The 25,033-nt window shown below is 41.1% G+C and overlaps 1 protein-coding gene across 1 annotated transcript in view; it reads left to right on the forward strand.

Moving 5' to 3' along the window:
• The first annotated feature begins 22,906 nt into the window (after positions 1-22,906).
• The window catches only part of LOC110488551 (X-linked interleukin-1 receptor accessory protein-like 2), a 323,660-nt gene continuing 321,533 nt past the window's right edge, over positions 22,907-25,033 (forward strand). Inside the window, exon 1 of the mRNA XM_036942676.1 lies at positions 22,907-23,830. The gene's annotated coding sequence lies outside the window, so the exon portion shown is untranslated. The remainder of the gene's footprint in view (positions 23,831-25,033) is intronic.

Consider the following 25,033-nt stretch of genomic DNA (forward strand, 5'->3'; position numbering starts at 1 on the left):
TTATATAGCCCTTCGTACATCAGCTGATATCTCAAAGTGCTGTACAGAAACCCAGCCTAAAACCCCAAACAGCAAGCAATGCAGGTGTAGAAGCACAGTGGCTAGGAAAAACTCCCTAGAAAGGCCAAAACTTAGGAAGAAACCTAGAGAGGAACCAGGCTATGAGGGGTGGCCAGTCCTCTTCTGGCTGTGCCGGGTGGAGATTATAACAGAACATGGCCAAGAAGTTCAAATGTTCATAAATGACCAGCATGGTCAAATAATAATAATCACAGGCAGAACAGTTGAAACTGGAGCAGCAGCACGGCCAGGTGGAATGGGGACAGCAAGGAGTCATCATGTCAGGTAGCCCTGAGGCATGGTCCTAGGGCTCAGGTCCTCCGAGAGAGAGAAAGAAAGAGAGAATTAGAGAGAGCATACTTAAATTCACACAGGACACGGGATAAGACAGGAGAAGTACTCCAGATATAACAAACTGACCCTAGCCCCCCGACACATAAACTACTGCAGCATAAATACTGGAGGCTACCACTGCTACACCTGGCTATCAGCAAAGCCTTGTCATTCAGCCTCATTTACTGCCTTTTAAAAAACACAGTTGATATGGCTGACTTTCTTAAACAAATGTGCTTTCTTCTGACAATTGAGATGTACAAACTATTGCATAAGGTGATGACGAGGGGATAAGAGGCGATCCGTAATTTCGATTAAGACAATGAGTGAGTACATGAGTATGTACAGTATTCTCCCTGTACACCAAGTCAGAACCGTAGGATAAATAAAGGGGATGTGTACTGTAAGCAGACAATGAAAGCTCTTACAATATTCAATGATGACAGGCTACAGGCTACATGTGCAACACCAACAAATAAAAGTTTACTACACAATATACACTTAGTATTGCTTTCTTAGCTACAGTATATATACAGTATCTCCCTGGCATATTACATCATTAATGCAGCAGCATACAAGACATTTTTGAACTCACCTTGTTGTGCTGTGCCCACTTGAACAGGAAGGTGGAGCGACGGTCCTTCATGGACAAATTTTGTCATCAAACTTTGTCATCAAAGTCTGACATTCTCTGGATTTATGGTGCTTTCAAAACAAATGGGAACTGAAAAAACAAGGTTGAATCATGACGTCAGTGATCTTCAGGTCGGAGCTCTAGAAAGAGGCCTGAGTTCCTGACTTGGAATTCCGAGTTGGATGACTGTTCAAAACATATTTTCCCAGTCGGATCTCGTTTTTCGCAGTCTTGCACTCATTAAAGTCTGAGATTTCCCAGTTCCGAGTTTCCAGTTGTTTTGAATGCGGCAGAAGTCATGCTGGATTGACAGAATGCCAATGTTGAATGTTTATCCTTTTAAGCTTGGAAAAGAGACCCCTAAACCCAAACATGGACCACACACCCACTCCACTGAATAGGAGGCTAGTGATTGCTTTGCAAGGCTTGCAGTTAGCCTCTGATTCCTTCAAAACCCCTCATTGTTGAATTTGAGATTTTCAACGTGTTGTGTAATGTATATGTCCAATGGCCGATGAGCACTGATATGTTTCATCTGTGATTTCCCTTCATAATTTCTCTTCATTTGACAATGATTGAAAAGGATTTGCCAGTAGATTGTCAAATTGATTCATGATGACTGCTAGCTTGCTAGCTACGGTTTTGAAAGTATGATGTTAACATGATCAGTCCAATCAAAGCTACGGTAGATATAGTGTGATTTGACATCCTTTTATTTGTGGCCAATGACCTTGCGACTTCTTGGATCAGCACTTCTAATGTAACTCTATGGCAGCACCCGAGGGGCTTGAATATTTAAGCTCTCCCAATAGATTTTGCGGTGACGTAGTGTGACAGAACACTGAGCCAATCACGGTGCAACTAGAGAACATTACCAACCCCTATGCTCCGTATATTCCACTGGCTGCCCCACTACTACAGAAAGCACTGAGCTAGGCTGAAACACATGCATTTTGGAGCTACCTTACTCAAGAAAGCAAAAAATGGATTGGGCTGGACATGCCGAGAGATGAGTTCGGATTGGTCTGCCATGTGGCATGCTTCTGTCTATAACATGAGCTGGTCAGTATGTGTAGGTAATCCTTTCTAAAGCTGCTTTTTTGAAAGATATTACGAAGAACTGCATAAGTGTTGCTAATGCTTTCCATTTTCTGGAGGACCGAGTTTTGAAATCAGTGGAATGCCCGGTGGAAGCAGAGTATGATAGCTAAGGAGATGGAGAAAAGTCTGGTGTTTGACTGTAAATAATGCAGAGGGAGTCTAAAAGAGGACACACAGAAGAAGGCTGTTGTAATCTGGAGACAGGGGTTTTATACATCTTCAAACTATGGGCAACCATGGCATCCATGACAGAGAGGGAGAAGCATTCATCCATGTATACATGTAAGAGAGCCTAACTTGCTACATTCAGAGCCATTTGCATTGCTATTTATAGCCTAAAGTCAGCTAGCTAGCTAACATTGAACCTAGCTAGTTGGTTAGCTTTAGCTACCTGTAGATCATGCAGGGTAGTAATGTTATGAGTTGGGATTATGGTTCATTGTTTAGCTAGCTAGCTACCTACATTATTAGCATTACTAACTATTTTAGTTGATATAGTGTGTGTTTACCAGAGACGGTAATGTGACGAACAACATGACCTGCTCCCAAGTCAAATTAGGATATAACACTTGGCCAACAAGACAGTGTCCAAGTAAAATAAAATAAAAAATGTGTTAATTAGCTTGCCATTAACCTTTCTAGGGGGTGTGGGACGCTACCGTCCCACCTGGCCAACATCCAGTGAAATTGCAGAGCGCCAAATTCAAAAACAGAAATACTCATTATAAAAATTCCTAAAACATACAAGTGTTATACATCGGTTTAAAGATTAACTTCTTGTTAATCACGGTGTCAGATTTCAAAAATACTTTACGGCGAAAGCATACCATGCAATTATCTGAGCGCCCAGCAGACAAATCATTACAAACAGTTACCAGCCAAGTAGAGTTACAAAAGTCAGAAATAGCAATACAATGAATCACTTACCTTTGATCTTCATATGATTGCACTCACAAGACTCCCATTTACTCAATAAATGTTTATTTTGTGCAATGAAGTCCTTCTTTATATCCAAAACCTCAGTTTTGTTCAGCAATCCACAGGCTCAAAGGCAGTAACAACAGACAGACGAAAAACCCCAAAAGTATCGATAAAGTTTGTAGAAACATGTCAAACGATGTTTATAATCAAACCTCAGGTTGTTTTTAGTCATAATAATCAATACAATTTCATCCGGACAAATGCTTGGTCAATATAAAAGGAAAACAAGAAAGTCGTGCTCTCGGTCGTGTGCATGAAAAACCTTGGGGACAGTGAATGGTTCACTCATTCAAAGTGGTCTTTCTCCCTCATTTTTCAGAATACAAGCCTGAAACAAATTTCTAAAGACTGTTGACATCTAGTGGAAGCCATAGGAAGTGCAAATTTGAGTCCTAAGTCAACGGACACTGTAATGGCATTCAATAGAAACTACAAACATTAAAAAATCCCACTTCCTGGATGCCTGCCATATCAGTTCTGTTTTTCTCACAAACATTATTTTAAAAGTTTTGGAAACGTTAGTGTTTTCTTTCCAAATCTACCAATTATATGCATTTCCTAGCTTCTGGGCCTGAGTAGCAGGCAGTTGACTTTGGGCATGCTTTTCATCCGGAGGTGAAAATAGTGCACCCTACCCTAATGAAGTTAACTTAGCTCGCCATTAACTTGATTAACAATGATCTTGTTGTGAGTTGATATTCCTGTAATAATGAATACAAATGAGTTAAAGTCGTTGTCAACTATATGATATTGTAATTATTTGAAATGGTTAGCCAGCTAACTTGACATTAGCTAATTAGCTAACACGCTAGAAACTAACCAAACATTGCTTCGAAAGTTGGTTTTAATTGCCTTATTTGGTAGATTGACAAATAATAAATACATGTTTAAACCCATGGGTTTATTGTTGTTAAAATACACCAGTTATGCCATTTTTGGACCACCTGGCTGCTGATGTCATGCAGCCTGTCATTTTTGTGTTTATACTTTTCCATAACGACAACGACAAATATGTTAATAATGTCACTGCGGCAATTGTCTACAGACGTGTTGATAAACATGCCTTTAGTCTTGAAATCTTTGGTTGTATAGTACACTACCATAGTCACTCTGCATAGCTCATGGCCTCACATGTGAATCCTTAAAGAGATGGGTGGGGCTAAGGCTTAAGAGGGTGTGAACGATGCTGAATGGGTGTAGACAAAGATCAGCTCTGCAGTAGGTGTACCAAAACATTCAAGGGCCATTTTCTCAAAAGTCAGGTTACAAATTCATCCATTTTCAAAGCAGAATTACTTTCCCTTTGTTCCTCAACTGTAGTGTATGATATACAATTTTCTAGCTCTGTCTCTACTTTTTCCAATGTAAAAAACAATGCAGAAAATGTAAAGGGGTGCGAATACTTTCTACATTGTATTTATGATCAATTTAATGTTATTTTAATGGACAAAAAAGTTTGCTTTTCTTTCAAAGACAAGGACATTTCTAAGTGACCCCAAACTTCTGTTGTGTATGTGACTGATTGTCTCAAATCGGTCTCATGTAGCAACATTTTTTTTTCAATGGGGGGGATACAAGTAGGGACTCAGAGCAACAAAATGGTATATCATACACTGCATTCTTGAGGAACAATTGGAAAGTAATTTTGCTTTGAGAGTTGATAAACTTGTAAACTCACTTTGAGAAAAGGGCCTTTGAATGTTTTGGTTCCTTCTGGAGATACTGCAGTATTAAATTGTCATACTTGAGAAAAAGTATAAATCATTTCAAATTCCTTATATTTAACCAGACGGCACAATTTTTAAATTGTTGTTTTATTGACGGATAGCCGACACATAATTTACAAACGAAGCCTTTGTGTTTAAGTCTGCCAGATTAGATGCAGTAGGGATGACCAGGGATGTTCTCTTGATATGTGTGGACAATTTTCCTGTCAAAATGTAACGAGTACTTTTGGGGGTCAGGGAAAATGTATGAAGTAAAAAGTACATTATTTTCTTTAGAAATGTAGTGAAGTAAAAGTTGCCAAAAATATAAATAGTAAAGTAATGTACAGATACCCCCCAAAAATACATAAATAGTACTTTAAAGTATTTTTACTGAAGTACTTTACACCACTGCCCAAATGCCTTCATACCAGTACATTAACATACTTGATATACTGTTACACACGTATCCATAAGTTAAGGCCATGCAACCCGAGTTGAAACCTGAGTGAGGTGCACATGTACAGTACATAAACAGATGCATGCACCATATATTTATGTGGTGGACACTTGATACGGTCACATGATATTGTTGTGGTATGTCACAAAATCATATTACGACCAATTTTATATATCAATATTTTGCTAACTCTTGCTAAGTGGATGGGTCTCTACAGAAGGTGTAAACGGTACAGCCAAATGGTTACTTGCATAGTAGCAATATCAGAAATAGATGGTGTCAATATAAATAAAATAACATACAGTATGTACAAGAACAATATCAATAACGATAGTGATATACGAGGTAAGTTATATGCATACAATCAGGGGTAAAGTGGCTGAGCAGCAGGATAACAAAACAAATAGTAGCAGTACCATATGTGTTGAAAGAGTCATTTGAATAGAGGCACTGCAGATAGTGCTGATAACTAGTCCGTCCGAACCAGTTATTGTCTAGCTGTGTCCAGTCCAGGTGGTGCTTGTACAGGCAAACCATCTATGAGAGGAAGGATGTCAGCGTTGCACAGCAGCTGAAACCTGGTGCCGACAGTCCGAACGCTCCTTGGCGACAACAACACCAGGTTTCAGAGCATCGAAGCTGTAAAACAGAGAATAACAAAAAAAATCAGAAGATATTACAACCTTGCACAACATCAATTCACCTCCCAAGTTTAGATACGAAGAATAACCTCGTACAATGCAATTAAAATTATTTTCACCTGAAGTGCTGGTATTGCTTGATCTGTGGCAGCGGCCTGAAGTACAGTGTCAGGTGTCGTTGCAAGCCATAGCTTTCCACCAGCACTGTATCATCATCCAGTCCAACCAGCGGTGGGATGTTGGCCCCTGTCACAGTGCTGTCCTTCACAACACCAGCAATTTCAGACAAAGTGTTCACTCTGGTCTTTCTGAAGCTCTGCTTGAAGCTCTGCTTGATGAAACACCAATCGGGGGCAAACTTGCTGTGGCCTGTGATCAGGAAGTGAAGGTCCAGACTGTTTGCTGGTTCAGTAGGGGCCCCCAGAGACATAAATAATGTGAGATCAATAAAAGTAGTGCCAATCATGTTGGAGGTCAATTAAATAATCAAAACGTCTTTATGCTTTACATACCAAGTGTTGTCATTGATTCCTTGTAGAGACGCCACACTGCTGCCTTTGTCACAAGGGAGGGTAGCACCTTTCCACCAAAGTGTTTGTGTCTTGGGTGGCGTCTTGGTAATACTATTGCATGATCCTAGTAGTTGTTGATGAAGTTCAGCACTTGCTGCAAGTAATCTTTGCTCTCTTTTTGATGGTAGGCATTAGAACATTCTCCTTGTATGACTGGTGGAGGAGAGCCATGCGTGTTCTACTGATGCCGAAAGACAAATTCCAGATAAATATTTTTGCGTTATTATACAATAGATGCCAAATGGAATTCTGAGATATCACCACACAGTTCATATACGTAATGTTAGCTAGCTAGCTAGACATCTAACGTCAGCTAATGTTATCTAGCTTTAACTTGTTTTGTTCAGATGTGTAGCTAGCTAAATAATGAACCATAATCCCAAACCATAGAGTACTAGCAATACAAGCCGATTGTCATATCTAGCTAAAGTTAACCAAATAAGTTCAATGTTAGCTAGCTAACGTTAGGCTATAACTTGAATGCGAAATGGCATTCTAAGAAAACATCCCTACCATTACACACGGTTCATACACGTGGATCGCCGTTTCTTCCCCATCTCTGTCATCAGAAGACTCTACAATGTCTTCTTCAATGAAAATGTTTTAACCTAAATCCTCATCGTCTGATACATTTTTCAGTCAGAGAGAGTCCGCATGGCACGATCGGCACGATCGTCCTCCAGAAAGTAGTCTTTTTCCCACTGACCTTTGTTGATAGCGCCTGATAAATTCAGGGCAGAAATGTTATTGAGAGCAGTAGCAACATATTTGCAGTTCTCCATGGCTAACGTTGTATCTTTAAAGAAACTGCAGTAGAAAGGATTATATACGCTTAACGAGCAGCTCATTTTATAGACACAAGATCCTACACCGCAGAACATTCTGAAACTCATCTCTCTGCATGTCCAGCCCACTCATCCAGGTTGTATGACAACCGGACGTGATTAGGAGTCCCATAGGGCGGCACACAATTGGCTCAGCATCGTCCGGGTTTCGCCGGTGTAGACCGTCATTGTAAATAAGAATTTGTTCTTAATGGACTTGCCTAGTTAAATACTGTAAAAGTGAAATATATATTTAATTTAATTTTGTTTAAATAAAAAATACAAGTTTGTTATTAAGGCACATGAAAGTTCACATGTTCGAGAAGGCATTTCTGCCCAAAAACACATTTTGATCAAATATATTTTTAACGTTCAAACGGCTTTGCAGTGAAGTCGTGACTTGCAACATACGCCGAAACGGGTCACATATTTCTGCCTAATAATTCTCAGCTAGAGACACACAAGAATCCCCTTCATCACTGTAGAGAACCATTTCCTGGGACCCACAGTCTAGTTTGGGAAAGAATGTTTCCTCCAAGTCCCCACACAAATCATCCTCCTCCTATCTGGTTTGCCATCAGCACTCTTCTGAACCTGAGTAACTTCACACACTGGGGATACCTCAAAACTCTCCTTGAGAGACTCCACCTCCTGGCACACCTGACTTATCACAAGGGGTTACACAAACCTGATCACTGGTGGAGATTACAAACATTTCCCTCTGCTAAATATGTATGTGACCAATACATTTGGATTTGGTTTGAATTGGTTTATCCTGTTTTAGGAATTATATTTCTTGTTCTAGCCTCGTATTCTTCCTCCTGACTCCTTTTCACCCGAACTAGCAACAAGAACTCAGTCCACTTCTCTCATAACAGCACTGCAACACCTAACTTGTTAAACTCCTCTGCTATTTCAACCTCCAACATTTCTGCCACCTGACATAACTTATCCTTGTTAGCTTGAGAAAACCCCAACTATCCTCTACCCTGCACAAAACACCAATGCTCAAACACCCCCATAGTCAACATCAGTACACTAACCAAAACATGCACATATTCAAAGCCCCAGATATAACCAGTCAAAACTAAATCAGCATGCCATGCACAAATGCTACAAACAATAGCTGCAGTTAGCCACTAGCCTAGAGCTAACAAACGCATGCACAAAGCTAAAAAATGTAGCCAGAGTTAGCCACTAGCCTATAGCTAACACAAATGCATGCACGAAAGCTACAAACCATTGCAAACGTTAGACACAAAAGCTTAGCGCTTACACAAAAGCATGTGCCGCAGAGTCTTCCAGACTCCAATCTGGGAAATCAAATCCTGTAAACAGCACCTAAACAGCTATCAAAACTATAGCCAAAAATAGTCAACAAAATGTTCTGGCCCTTGAGCAAAACACCTTATCAGCCCTACAGTAGCTAACGACTAACAGCCGCAAGCCATTAGCTTACCTTGTGGCCCGGGAAATTTCTGTTGACAAAAACCATGAGCTATTTTGCTAGCCAGCAAACTGAAACTCACACAAACACTGCTTCAACACTCTTTCTAGCATGCTAGCTCAACACAAACAGCTGCTACAAACTTTCTCAACAAATGCACAACCACACTACCGAACCATACCAGTTCACAACCACTCGGACTACAACCACAAATGCTAACATGTATTAACATTTATGCCAGACGAGCTCTCATATGTTGCGAAACCAATGTTCTTATATTCGCTTTGTCTAGGGGACCTAGGCCTAGTTACATGGTCTGTAACCTGAATGAATGTTTGCATTTATGTGAGTATGCACTTAGGTGTTGAATGTACATGTGCCCAGGGAGACAGCAACCTTACTTGGTCCAGGGCCAGCTCTGTCTCTCTTGACCTCTTTGTCGGCCAGTCTCAGATGGTGACAAAACATGAATATGCACAAAAACTAAAAATACCAAAGGCAAGCCCAAACTAAGCTGGGACACTGACTGACACCTTAGCAGCACCTGAAGTGCTTATCAATCGGCCTCAGCATCTGGACAAGGTTAATGCTGCCCCCTGGGGGAATGGAGTGTGGAAGTGGTGTGTCCAAATGGGTATTTTTATCGAAGTTCAAATAGTTAATTATACACTGAGTGTGCAATGCATGCTTTTTCCATGACATAAACTGACCAGGCTACCCGAGTGCCTCAGTGGTCTAAGCCACTGCACCACACTGCTAGCTGTGCCACTAGAGATCCTGGTTTGAGTCCAGGTTCTGTCGCAGCCGCCCACGCCCGGGAGATCCATGGGGTGGCGCACAATTGGCCCAGCGTCGTCCGGGTTAGGGGAGGGTTTGGCCGGCAGGGATGTTCTTGTCACATTGCGCTCTAGCGACTCCAGTGGCGGGCAGGCGCAATGCACGTTGACACGATCTCCAGGTGTACGGTGTTTCCTCCCACACATTGGTGCGGCTGGCTTCTGGGTTAAGCGGAAATTGTGTCAAGAAGCAGTGCGGCTTGGCTGGGTTATGTGTCGGAGGACGCACGGCTCTCGACCCTCGTCTCTCCCGAGTCCGTACGGGAGTTACAGCGATGGGACAAGACTGTAACTACCACTTGGATACCACGAAATTGGTCAGAAAAAGGAAATAATAACAAAAAAACTGACCACGTGAATCCAGGTAAAAGCTATGATCCCTTATTTATTTTACTTGTTAAATCTACTTCAATCAGTGTAGATGAAGGGGAGGAGACAGTTTAAGACATGGATTGTGTATATGTGCCATTCAGAGGGTGAATGGGCAAGACAAAATATTTAAGTGCCTTTGAACGGGGTTTGGTAGTAGGTGCCAGGCGCACCAGTTTGAGTGTGTCAAGAACTGCAATGCTGTGGGTTTGTTACGCTCAACAGTTTCCTGTGTGTATCAAGAATGGTCCACCACTCAAAGGACATCCAGCCAACTTGACACAACTGTGGGAAGAATTGTAATCAACATGGGCCAGCATTCCTGTAGAACGCTTTTGACACCATGTAGAGTCCATGCCCCGATGAATTGATGCTGTTTTGAGGGCAAAAGGGGGTGTAACTCAATATTAGGAAGGTGTTCCTAATTTGTACACTCAGTTTGTTAAGCAGAGCGACACAGGGGAGCCCAAGAGCAGACTCAGATGAGAAAACAGGGATGAATGAACCAAAATATTTATTGTTACACAGAGATATAGAGTGCAGATCCAGGGAAGCTCGGATGAGTAACAGAAAAATCAGATGTGGAGGCTGAGGTTGGAGTTAACTGAGTAGAACAGGGTAAACAGGTCATGAGGTGAATCCAAGGTAGTGATGGTGAGTAAAATCCAGAGCAAGGTAGTTGGGTGGTGAGACGTGGAACAGGAGACAGGAGCCAGAGACAGAGTGGTAATGAGCAGATATTACGATCTGGCAGAGTGGCAGTGGCAGGACTTAGTACAGTGCCTTGCGAAAGTATTCGGCCCCCTTGAACTTTGCGACCTTTTGCCACATTTCAGGCTTCAAACATAAAGATATAAAACTGTATTTTTTTGTGAAAAATCAACAACAAGTGGGACACGATCATGAAGTGGAACGACATTTATTGGATATTTCAAACTTTTTTAACAAATCAAAAACTGAAAAATTGGGCGTGCAAAATTATTCAGCCCCCTTAAGTTAATACTTTGTAGCGCCACCTTTTGCTGCGGTTACAGCTGTAAGTCGCTTGGGGTATGTCTCTATCAGTTTTGCACATCGAGAGACTGAAATGTTTTCCCATTCCTCCTTGCAAAACAGCTCGAGCTCAGTGAGGTTGGATGGAGAGCATTTGTGAACAGCAGTTTTCAGTTCTTTCCACAGATTCTCGATTGGATTCAGGTCTGGACTTTGACTTGGCCATTCTAACACCTGGATATGTTTATTTTTGAACCATTCCATTGTAGATTTTGCTTTATGTTTTGGATCATTGTCTTGTTGGAAGACAAATCTCCGTCCCAGTCTCAGGTCTTTTGCAGACTCCATCAGGTTTTCTTCCAGAATGGTCCTGTATTTGGCTCCATCCATCTTCCCATCAATTTTAACCATCTTCCCTGTCCCTGCTGAAGAAAAGCAGGCCCAAACCATGATGCTGCCACCACCATGTTTGACAGTGGGGATGGTGTGTTCAGCTGTGTTGCTTTTACGCCAAACATAACGTTTTGCATTGTTGCCAAAAAGTTCAATTTTGGTTTAATCTGACCGGAGCACCTTCTTCCACATGTTTGGTGTGTCTCCCAGGTGGCTTGTGGCAAACTTTAAACAACACTTTTTATGGATATCTTTAAGAAATGTCTTTCTTCTTGCCACTCTTCCATAAAGGCCAGATTTGTGCAATATACGACTGATTGTTGTCCTATGGACAGAGTCTCCCACCTCAGCTGTATATCTCTGCAGTTCATCCAGAGTGATCATGGGCCTCTTGGCTGCATCTCTGATCAGTCTTCTCCTTGTATGAGCTGAAAGTTTAGAGGGACGGCCAGGTCTTGGTAGATTTGCAGTGGTCTGATACTCCTTCCATTTCAATATTATCGCTTGCACAGTGCTCCTTGGGATGTTTAAAGCTTGGGAAATCTTTTTGTATCCAAATCCGGCTTTAAACTTCTTCACAACAGTATCTCGGACCTGCCTGGTGTGTTCCTTGTTCTTCATGATGCTCTCTGCGCTTTTAACGGACCTCTGAGACTATCACAGTGCAGGTGCATTTATACGGAGACTTGATTACACACAGGTGGATTGTATTTATCATCATTGGTCATTTAGGTCAACATTGGATCATTCAGAGATCCTCACTGAACTTCTGGAGAGAGTTTGCTGCACTGAAAGTAAAGGGGCTGAATAATTTTGCACGCCCAATTTTTCAGTTTTTGATTTGTTAAAAAAGTTTGAAATATCCAATAAATGTCGTTCCACTTCATGATTGTGTCCCACTTGTTGTTGATTCTTCACTAAAAAATACAGTTTTATATCTTTATGTTTGAAGCCTGTAATATGGCAAAAGGTCGCAAAGTTCAAGGGGGCCGAATACTTTCGCAAGGCACTGTATTTGTAGAGGTCTTGATTATGGAATAAGTTGCAGCTGGTAGGGATCTGCTCTGACTGCAGGTCAAGAAGACACCAGATAAACACCAGAGGGCGTAGCAGGAGCAGATGTGACAGTGTATGTTTCTATCAATATTATCCATGCATCAAGACACAGGAAAATGATTACTTTTGAATAATAATACATTTAATTTAATATGTAATCTATGTCAAATTATGTAATCCGTTTCTGTTTCTGTTGGTGTGTTGGTGTTACGTGTCCCTACGAGGAGAGCGATCCCAGTATAAATGAAAATATGGGGATAAAAAGAGCGCCGATGAAAAGGCAGTTAAATGGATTTTCTCTCAATTGTGGCAATATATCCTCCTCTGTGTATAACGTTGACACAAAATGTTATTTTTTTGCCATCCAAGTATTCATGGTGAGGCTCCTTTTTGTGAAGACAATAATCCTATTTTTTTTATGGTGGATGAGGTTCATTTCACTAGGATTATGCTTATTATGGTGGGAAGAAATGCATATACCTGTTATGAAACTTCTGAGATCAGCCACAGAGGAGAGCAATCTGATCTCACTGCAACAAAAAAACAGATAACATTTTACACTAAAACATATGGAGTATGTACTGTATGTAAGGTGGTAAAGGTTCTTTCAAGATCACAGGGTCAAACTGCACTGTTACTGTATTGTTACTGTACATTTGCAGTCCACTTTTAATTGGAATGAGAGACCTACAAACACTGAGGTTCTTGGTCTCCTGACACAGTGTGAAGTTCAGAGATTAGAAACGAGACAAATGTTGCTTTCAACAAGAAAAATCACACATGCTGTCCTTGGGTTCAGAGAGCAAATGAAAATAGACATGGAGATAGTGGGAGGTGAGGAAGCCAGTGAACTCCAGTGAAATAGGGCTACAATGACATCCCTGTGTACTCGTGTACTATGGAGAAATAACCCATCAGGCTGGTGAATTATATATATCTTGCCTTTGTTACAACGTCAAAGGAAAGATGAGCTAACCGATTGATATCTGCATGAATTAATATGATACAGGCAGAGGTGACAATCTGTTGTTATGACAGAAAAACTCTTCACCACACTACTAGAATCCACTGACTTGAGAGCAGTGGGTGGAGGTGAGTTCTAATGATGTGAAGTCATTTCCATAGAGTGCCCTTACTGCCTGGTACAGCATCCAGTGGCCACTGTAAGTCTGCTTACCTGCTGTGCTGCATCCAGCACCAGTGAGATGGGCTCTACAGGAGAGTACACACACTTTAAAGTGGAGGTGTATTTATGTTTCCTGTTCAGTTTCATACAGCTAGTGGTCATAGTTTTCATTATATGTGGCCTGAGATTTATTTGGGTATCTCTACAAGGCTATTTGTACTTAAAGTCGTTGCACAAAGATTAACATTTGAGCAATTTTACAACACGTCTACATTAATTAATTTGTAACATACAAAATGTAGCAGGTCTACGCTTGTCCCTGGCATGTCCTTAGCTGCGGGAATCATATCAAATGGAATTTTATTTGTAACATGCGCTGAATACAACAGTTGTAGACCTTACCCTGAAATGCTTACTTACAAGCCCTTAAACAAGTCTATGTATACAGGTTAGTCGAGGTAATTTGTACATGTAGCTAAGGGTAAGTGACTATGCATAGATAATAAACAGTGAGTAGCATTTTATTAATTGTTCAGCAGTCTTAGAGCTTGGGGGTAGAAGCTGTTAAGAAGCCTTTTGGACCTAGAGTTGGAAATTCTGGTACTGCTTGCCGTGCAGTAGCAGAGAGAACAGTCTATGACCTCGGTGACTGGAGGCTTTGGCAATTTTTTGGGCCTTCCTCTGACACCACCTAGGTCCTGGGTGGCAAGAAGCCTGGCTCCAGTGATGCATTGGGCTGTACTCCTGAGGGGGAAAAGGTGTTGTCATGCCCTCTTCACAACTGTCTTGGTGTGTTTGGACCATGACAGTTTGTTGGTGATATAGACACCAAGGAACTTGAAACGCTCGATCCGCTCCACTACAGCCCCATCGATGTTAACGGGGGCTAGTTCGGCCCTCTTTTTCCTGTAATCCACGATCATCTCCTTTGTCTTGATCACGTTGAGGGAGAGGTTGTTGTCCTGGCACCACACAGCCAGGTCTCTGACTTCCTCCCTATAGGCTGTCTCATCATTGTCGGTGATCAGGCCGACCGCTGCTGTGTCGTCAGCAAACTTAATGACGATGTTGGAATTGTGCTTGGCCACGCAGTCGTAGAGGACCTGAAGGTACTGCAGCACCCCCTGATAAATCGATATATATATGTACAGTATATACACTACCATTCAAAATATTGGGGTCACATAGAAATGTCCAATGCTTTTTAAGAAAAGCTTATTTTTTGTCCATTAAAATACATCAAATTGATCAGAAATACAGTGTAGACATAGTTAATTGTCGTGTCTTTACTATGGATTAAGTGATATATGACATCAAATTAGTTCTCTGTAATTAATATTATCTGATTAAACTAATCATGTAAATAATTTAATTAACTAGGAAGCCGGGGCACCAAGGAAGAATGTTTATAGAGCTGTTGTCTTCCGAATAAACTCTTAAAGACCTGGTAATCGTTTATATCAATAGCAGTCAATTATTAATTGTCACCTTATTCAGTCTCATCTGAACGTCGTAAAATGATTGGTTATCTTCACGAACCCTGGCTAACAAGTTGAATCAGCAATACAACATTTTGTTTAATTATTTATTTACTAAATAACTAAATAATCACACATAATTACATATACACAGGATGGATCATACATTGATTACTAATTATGTCATAAAAGTCTGTGCCCTAGCAGACGAAACCAATATGACGGCTGGTTACACAAAGAAAGGGGGTTAGGTTTGAATGAAAGCGCGGGATGACTGAGGAGCAAAATAATTGGGTCTCTATCGGACCTTATGATGCTATGCTATCGTAAATACAGAATCATATGCATTCTAAATAACCACCCATTCGGAAAAGGAAAATGCAAGAAACATATTTACTCTGAGCTGTACTTCGATAGATTGGTCAAAGATCGAAGGCTGGGTTACCCAGCAGAGATCTCCCTTGTCCTTTGAAGAATATTTCTGGCAGATACGTTGTAGTACACTGTCGTTCTAAAGAGATTGTTCGTTCTTTCCTAGGTCACGCACGTTTACAGCTGCTGCTGATAACTCGACGTCTAGGATGTATCACTTCATAGTGAATAAGAGTTCAAAGTTCATACCAAGTTGCCATACTATAAACTCATGCTATATTCTGGCTGGTGTAGTCACATTCATCCTTCCAGCATGGCGATCGTCACCTCCACGTTGAAATTCTCCCTTCTGAACGTATGGACATCAATCATCACGTCATCGGGAACACAATGTTAATTTCATTAGGTTGTAGTCGTTCAACCATCCGCAACCAGAGCTCACGCTGAGGTTGGCTTAGTTCGCCATGAATTGGGTCACGGGGGCTCTAATAGAAATGTAGAAAAGGGTTTGGTTCATAATTTCCAACCAATGCCTATTCACGTGGGTCGTGGCCACTGACTGAGCCTATTTTACTTATGAAAACAATTCCCTAATTTTAAAAACTAAAATTACATTTCATGTTTTCACAAATAGTTCCATATTTAAACATTTAAATTGCACAACAATTCCATGTGAATCTGAACTAGAATGTGTGGACTTTCCAAGATATAGTTTATGTTGTCCTATCATCAGTAATAATATCTCAGGCGACAACTGATCTGACATCATATTCTTTATGTACCAACAGATATTTTAACCAGGTTGGATTACATGAAGATTGTTCTTTTCCCCAACCTTTTGATGTTACAATACTCTCTCTATGTTAACAAAGGGCTTTCCAAGAGTCCATTCTGTGGAGTGGAGAGAAAAAGGTGGAAAGGTATTTATGGGGAGTCATAAACCTCCCTCAACAGGACAACGTCAATGCATAATGTTGTAAATGACCATTGTAGCTGGAAACGGATTATTTTTTATGGAATATCTACATAGGCGAACAGAGGCCCATTATCAGCAACCATCACTCCTGTGTTCCAATGGCACGTTGTGTTCGCTAATCCAATTTATTATTTTAAAAGGCTAATTGATCATTAGAAAACCCTTTTGCAATTATGTTAGCACAGCTGAAAACTGTTGTCCTGATTAAAAATATCTTAGGGCTGAGATCCCGTTAACAACAGCCAGTGAAAGTGCAGGGCGCCAAATTCAAAACAATGGAAATCTCATAATTACAATTCCTCAAACATACAAGTATCTTATACCATTTTAAAGGTAATCTTGTTGTTAATGCCACCACAGTGTCCAATTTCAAATAGGCTTTACAGCGAAAGCACCAGAAACGATTATGTATTATGTTAGGTCAGAGCCATATCACAGAAAAACACAGCCATTTTTCCAGCCAGAGTGGAGTCACAAAAATCTGAAATAAGGATAGAATTAATCACTAACCTTTGATGATTTTCATCAGATGACACTCATAGTACTTCATGTTACACAATATATGTATGTTTTGTTTGATAAAGCTCATATTTATATAAAAAAATCTCAGTATACATTGGCGCGATATGTTCAGTAGCTCCAAAAACATCCAGTGATTTTGCAGAGAGCCACATCAATTTACAGAAATACTCAATATAAATGCTGATGAAAATACAAGTGTTATACATAGAAATATAGATACACTTCTCCTTAATGCAACCGCTCTGTCCGATTTCAAAAAAGCTTTACGGAAAAAGCAAAGCATGCAATAATCTGAGTACGGAGCTCAGAGAACCAACAAGCCAAAAAGATATCCGCCATATTATGCCATGAAGTCAGACGTCAGAAATAATATTTTAAATATTCACTTACCTTTGATGATCTTCATCAGAATGCACTCCCAGGAATCCCAGTTCCACAATAAATGTTTGATTTGTTCGATAATGTCCATCATTTATGTCCAAATAGCTACTTATGTTAGCGCGTTTGGAAAACAAATCAAAACTCATGAAGCGCGTTCACTAGTTGCAGACGAAATGTCAAAAAGTGCCGTTACAGTCCGTAGAAACATGTCAAACGATGTATAGAATCAATCTTTAGAATGCTTTTAACATAAAACTTCAATAATATTCCAACCAGGGAATTCCTTTGTCTTCAGAAAAGCAAATGGAACAGGAGCTACCTCTCATGTGAATGCGCATGACCAGCTCCTGACTGCTGGCAGACCTCTGTGTCAAGCTCTAGCCTGAGTATTCTTTGTTTTCTTTATTATTTTGGTTAGTTCAGGGTGTGACATGGGTGATGTATGTGTTTTTGAACTGTCTAGGGGTTTTGTAGGTTTATGGGGTTGTTTATCATCTAGGTGTTTATATATGTCTATGGTTGCCTAGATTGGTTCTCAATTAGAGACAGGTGTTTATCGTTGTCTCTGATTGGGAACCATATTTAGGCAGCCATCTTCTTTGGGTGTTTTGTGGGTTATTGTCTATGTCTAGTTGCCTGTGCATGCACATTTATAGTATAGCTACACGTTCGTTTTGTTGTTTTTGTAGTTTGTTTAGTGTCCGTCTTTATTAAAATATATAACATGTATTCTAATAACGCTGCGCTTTGGTCTCCTCTTTACGACGATCGTGACACTCTGACTCATTCCCCTCTCATTCAGCCCCCCTTCACAGTAGAAGCCTCAAACAAGTTTCTAAAGACGGTTGACATCTAGTGGAAGCCTTAGGAAGTGCAAGATGACCAATATCCCACTGTATCTTCAATAGGGTCTGAGTTGAAAATCGACCAACCTCAGATTTCCCACTTCCTGTTTGGATTTTTTCTCAGGTTTTTGCCTGCCATATGAGTTCTGTTATACTCACAGACATCATTCAAAGAGTTTTAGAAAGTTCAGAGTGTTTTCTATCCAAATATACTAATACTATGCATATATTAGCAACTGGGATTGAGGAGCAGGCAGTTTACTCTACTCAGTTTAATCTTTACCTTATTCATCCAAGCTACTCTATACTGCCCATAAGAAGTTTTAAAGAAGAAATAAAACTGGCCATCTTTAGACAAGTTGAGTATCTTGACCATCAGCATTTGTGGGTTTGATTACAGGCTCAAAATGGTCAGAAACAAAGAAAATTATTCTGAAACTTGTCAGTCTGTTCTTGTTCTGAGAAATGAAGTCTATTCCATGCCAGAAATCGCCAAGAAACTGAAGATCTCGTACATCGCTGTGTACTGCTCCCTTCACAGAACAGCCCCACCTGCCCTGAATGACCGGTCGCCACTGGTTACAGCCTTATTCTAAAATGGAATCATTTGTTTTGTTTCTCATCAATCAGGAAGGAGACGTGTTCTGTCTCCTACAAATGAATGTATTTTGGTGTGAAAAGTGCAACTCAATCCCAGAACAACAGCAAAGCACCTTGTGAAGTTGCAGGAGGGAACAGGTACTAAAGTATCTATGTCCACAGTAAAACGAGTCCTGTATCGACATAACCTGAAAGGCCGCTCAGCAAGGAAGAAGCCACTGCTCCAGAACCGCCATAAATAAAAGCCAGACTATGTTTTGCAACTGCACATGGGGACAAATATCGTACTTTTTGGAGAAATGTCCTCTGGTCTGATGAAACCAAAATAGAACTGGTTGGCCATAATGACCATCGTTATGTTTGGAGAAAATAGGGGGAGGCTTGCAAGCTGAAGAACAGCATCCCAACCGTGAAGCACAGGGGTGGCAGCATCATGTTGTGGGGGTGTTTTGCAGCAGGAGGGACTGGTGCACTTCACAAAATAGATGGCATCATGAGGTAGGAAAATTATGTGCATATATTGAAGCAAAATCTCAAGAAATCAGTCAGGAAGTTAAAGCTTGGTCGCAAATGGGTCTTCCAAATGGACAATGACCACAAGCATACTTCCAAAGTTGTGGCAAAATGGCTTAAGGACAACAAAGTCAAGGTATTGGAGTGGCCATCACAAAGTCCTGACCTCAATCCTATAGAAAATGTGTGGGCAGAACTGAAAAATTGTGTGCATGCAAGGAGGCCCACAAACCTGACTCAGTTACACCAGCTCTGTCAGGAGGAATGGGCCAAAATTCACCCAACTTATTGTGGGAAGCTTGTCGAAGGCTACCGGAAATGTTTGACCCAAGTCAAACAATTTAAAGGCAATTCTACCAAATACTCATTGAGTGTATGTCAACTTCTGACCCACTGGGAATGTGATAAAAATAAATAAAAGCTGAAATAAATCATTCTCTCTACTATTATTCTGACATTTCACATTCTTAAAATAAAGTGGTGATCCTAACTGACCTAAGACAGGGAATTTTTACTAGGATTAAATGTCAGGAGTTGTGAAAATCTGAGTTTAAATGTATTTGGCTAAGGTGTATGTAAACTTCCGACTTCAACTGTATATTAAAGTCCTGATTGGTGGATTGCTGCAGAGATGGTTGTCCTTCTGGAAGGTTCTTGGTAGTCTTGGTGGTTCCCAACATCTTCCATTTAAGAATGATGGAGGCCACATTTCTTGGTACCCTTCCTGTGACTCGACACTTTCCTGTCTCGGAGTTCTACAGACAATTCCTTCAAGCTCATGGTTTGGTTTTTACTCTGACTTGCACTCTCAACTGTGGGACTTTATATAGACATGTGTGGGCCTTTCCAAATCATGCCCAATCAATAGAGTTTACCACAGGTGAACCCCCATCAAGTTGTAGAAACATCTCAAGGATGATCAATGGGCACAGGATGTAACTGAGCTCAATTTAGAGTCTCAAAGGTTCAAAGAGCCTTGAATCTTCTGAGGCCTGAGGAATGCGTGAAGTGGAGGAAGATATGGTTATAGACTATAAGTGCCATGGAGAAACAGCTGACCCATTCTGTAATAGCTTTTAAAATAACAGTTCTCCAATAGCTTAGCATGGTATTTAGATTCCAAGAAACAGCAGTTCACCAGCACTCCCTGAAAGAGGTTAATACTCGTATTCTTAAAGGCTCTGCTAACCAGCACAGCTCCTTTTGCTGTTAACACCCTGGAGTTTTCACTACATCTTTAAGTTGTGTGTTACCAACATGTCAGTGGTCTGGATGAGTGTGGCACAGCAGAGCAGTCTAGAACCAGTGCCAAGTGATAGAGAGGGTGAGAAGAGATTTGTCTGCCAGTCCTTAACTTCTTACACTTATACTCTTACACTTATACTTGTGTAACATATTCCTAATCTGATTTCTTGGTGCTTGTAATGCTGGCACTGTATCAGCATGTTTAATCACTTGGTGACACATGAACATGGAGGAAATAGATTATTATGGAATACAATCAACACAGCATACAATCAAAGCTACCCTGAAAAATGTCCCTCCCCTGAATAATACAACACTATTTGAATGAGGGGAACAAGCTATCTATTAACAGCAGTGTCCTTACATGGCTGCTTGTCTAGCTCCAGCTTCTCCCATGGGCAGCCTCCAGGTGATGTCAGGCCAGGCCTCCACACAGCAGTCAGCCTAACATGTCCACCATGACTGTGGCGTCTTTAACCCTCACTGTAGCCCTCACTGTTCTGTACTGTAGACACCACTGACAGTGAAATTAGTGTCATAAATATTTCATGATGTGCTTGTCTTAGCCCTATTGATTCCAACTGCAGGCAGCAAACTCCCTTTGAAAATCTTTCCCTGGACGCAAGCCTGTCTGCCGCATAGCTGTCAAATCTGACCACACACAGAAACACATACACACACGCACTAGACGAGTGGATAATGGGGTTTTGCAGAGTGCGTGCGTGCGGGTGCATGCATGTGTGTGTGCATGTGTCTGTGTGACCAGATTCATGTAGCCCACCAGCATGATGGTTGTCACTCTTGAATGATTAATCACATAGTATAGTGTTCAGGGAGGGAAGGCCCTCCCATCGTTCTCCTCTAAATTTAGTTTTACTTCAATGAAAAAGGCCTCCATTTTCGCAATCAACAGTGGTCTAGGCCAAGGCTCCTTTCACTAGCTCTTTTTCTCTCCTCAGCAGCAGTGGCTGAAACCAGTTTCAGCTGGACATAAGCTATAAGTTTTATTGAGTTGCAATTGGCTGTCACAGATATCAGCTCACGCAGTTCTCATCACCTCACACATTAAATTAACAGAGGACGGGTCCAGTCGGCAAATACATTTTAATTGCACATATCCGTGGCAGTTATATCAGACCCGACACAGATCGTGCTGCACCACCGTGCCACACCGTGCCATGCCGCCTGTCAGCAGGACAGCAAGTCATGTGCAGAGGTGAGAGAGCACTCACACAGCTACCTCTGTACTGTGTACATGACTGCCTCCTTACGCCCACTCTGTGAGATGGGCTTCATGGCTGCTCTGAGTTTCTGTCCATCAGCTTAATGAAAAGGTATTTGTTATGTACTGTTCAACTCTAAGTGTATGCTACTAAAAATATTCTGTCTGAATAACAGACAAGCACATGCAGTGCAGTGAAATCAAACTACTCAGTGATCATATAGTTCATCTGTCAGGTAATGTACAGGAAATTCAGTAGAGTAACAGAACACACTACAATGGCATACGTACTTTAGATGCAGAACATGCTGGTGAAAATCCTTAAAAACGCTCAAGGTATTTACTTGTGAGTGAAGTTATCTAAAGGTGCAAATTGAGCAAATCTATAGTTTTAGATAAGAAAATCAGACCACACAAACACCTCCTAACTCATTGCATTATTAATTACTTCAACAAAAGAAAACATATCACCATTGTTAGTGAAGAAAGCTTCTACATTCAGCCCATGTGGCTCAGCCTACTCTGGAACAGAACTTAATTACTAAAATGTTGTGAATTATTTGAGCATGATTGATAAATCATCAGCTTCACAATGGAGAGATTGTATCTAAACATTTGACTTGTGGCTGTAATGGGCCACACTGGCTTGTTGCTCCCACACTGAGCTTTGATGTGATTTGTGTATTGGCAACATTTACATATTAAGTGTATCATCACAATCCTCCATCATGTTTTGGAGTTTATAGTTTTTTATTTTTACTAGGCAAGTCAGTTAAGAACAAATTCTTATTTTCAATGACGGCCTAGGAACAGTGGGTTAACTGCCTGTTCAGGGGCAGAACGACAGATTTGTACCTTGTCAGCTTGGGGATTTGAACTTGCAACCTTCCGATTACTAGCCCAACACTCTTGTGCATCACTTTTCCTGATCAGAGACCCCCCCCCAAACCCTATGAGTTGTTGACATCATAGAATGTCATAGCCTACATTGTGCACTTGTAATTCATACAAGTCTATGAATGTATGTGCCTTGTGTTATGTGCAGTGAGGTATGACTGCTATTTAGGTTGAGTCCTAAATCATATTTTTTCCAATTCGCTTCCAATGTTCCTTTTCTCTTCATCTTATTGCCTGGTTGCTTTAACTTTCACTTTTTTGTGTCTTCATGATGGGACAATTTTTTGTTTTTGTATTATGGCGATATATTCTAGGTCTGTTACTGTGTTAAAACTAAAATCTGTCTTCTCTCTCTGGTGTTTTAGGCACGTCATCCCTCACCGCCACAAGGAGGCGATAGGGGGGATATATTTTTCAAAACCAACGCACCTTAAAATATATTTAGGCATATACTCTTGGTCTAGCCTGTTTCAGTAGTCCGTCTAATTTAAAATGCTGTCTTGAAATCAAGAGTTCGAGTTCATCGAATCTTCCCTTGAGTCAATCAACAGCACTTTTCGAGCTATCTGTTTCTCCACAGACGCGTGGGACTGAAGAACTGCGTCCTCGCGGAGACAGCCGGCTGTCACTGTCTCTAGATGCGTGTTGAAGGAGCGCGCGGGAGGGGTCTGGAATCGAACTCTTGCTGCGAGAGATCATCATCGATTGCTGGAGTCTGCAAAGGCACTCCATCCAGCACAACACAAATCAGATGTGGAGCTTTTCCAATGCAATATGAGTGACTCAACTCATGAGGGGTGAGACAGCACTGGGGAAGGTGTAGAACAGGGGAGGACAGAGAACCGTTTTGCAACCCCTTGGTGTTTACGAGTCCAGGATTCCGGGAAATGGAAGTTATTTTTGGCCATCTAAAGTAGAGCGAATCTTCAAAATTCCGTCGGACAAGGGGCAGGAAGAGCCGAAGTAACTCAGATGAGTTAATTGCAGCCTTCTGTCGACTAATGTTGCCATTCGAATATCCTTGAAATAGTCCGAGGAATCCGTCCTCACAGAAGTAAGAAAATACTGTCTTGTGCTCGAACAATTTCATTTCAAACGTTGTGAGCTGATTTGAACTGGAGAGACCGTGAATTATGCTCTAATACATTTTGAAAACAAACTCAAACATACTCAGACGAGTGGAAATACTTTATTGAAACAAGCCTCGATTGATAATCTGCCTCTTTTGCACGGATTATCATCATCAGGTGAGTGCCAACCTGAACCTGAATAATACAAAATGTGCATCTAAGTGTGTGTTATTGCGCGCCCGTGCGCGCGTAATGCTGTAGAAGTTATGAGAATTAGAAAACAGACCATGGAAGTAAAGTGATTGCTCTTGCACATCCTGTAGATTCCTTATTTAAAAACCTATTGCATTGCGTTGTTAATTTGTAAAAGTGGTCCCAACATAGATATGGTGATTGTTTAATTTCGTTTTAGCACCACCGCATGCAGGCTGGTGTTGTGTTTGTATGGCGGTGGTGGTGTCGATGCAGGTTGAGGCTGCATGAGGCGGAGGGTTTAATTATTGTGGTCGTTTAACGATAGGGCGCACATCAATCGTTTCACCCAGAGATACGGTCTCCCGGTGAAGCAGGCTGTCTGGCCACATTGATTTATACAATAAAGTAACTCCATAGATCAGATTCCGGACTGAAGATCGACTGCAGCCAGACTCTAACTGTCACTTTCAGCGCCGCTGCCCATCCTTTACCTCTGCTGGGAGGTGGGGAGAGAGAGGAGAGGAAACGGATTAACAGCAAATAGATTACCACAAACAAACTATAGATGCGCTCGGCTCCTGAGGTTCATTTGTGCAATGTTCACCATGTAAGCAAATATTTTATGCACACCTGGAGTGTGGTTGGACAACTTTACCTTCCCTCCGGTGGGTATTTTGCCTATATATTTGTGAGGGACATAAACTATGGTCGAACTATATGAAGAGTTTATTTAAAAAATGCTTCTGTATATCCACCAATTTTTCACATTGTGTTTTTTCACAAGAAATGATTGCTTATGGGTATCATGTGTGTGTAAAATATTACTGTTCTCAGATTTTTTATTCATATTATATGAAAATGTTTTAGTTTTTTTGCCTAACGCTATACACTCCTAATAATGAGTTGCACCCCATTTTGCCCTCAGAACAGCCTCAATTTGTCTGGGCATGAACTCTACAAGGCGTCGAAAGCATTCCACAAGGATACTGGTCCATGTTGAGTCCAATGCTTCCCACAGTTGTGTCAAGTTGGCTGGATGTTATTTGAGTGGTGGACCATTCTTGAGACACACGGGAAACTGCTGAGCGTGAAAAATCCAGCAGCGTTGCAGTTCTTGACACACTCAAACTGGTGTGCCTGTCACATACTACTATACCCCGTTCAAAGGCACTTAAATATTCGGTA

Source organism: Oncorhynchus mykiss, chromosome 14 (genome assembly GCF_013265735.2).
Source record: "Oncorhynchus mykiss isolate Arlee chromosome 14, USDA_OmykA_1.1, whole genome shotgun sequence".
Lineage (NCBI taxonomy): Eukaryota > Metazoa > Chordata > Actinopteri > Salmoniformes > Salmonidae > Oncorhynchus > Oncorhynchus mykiss.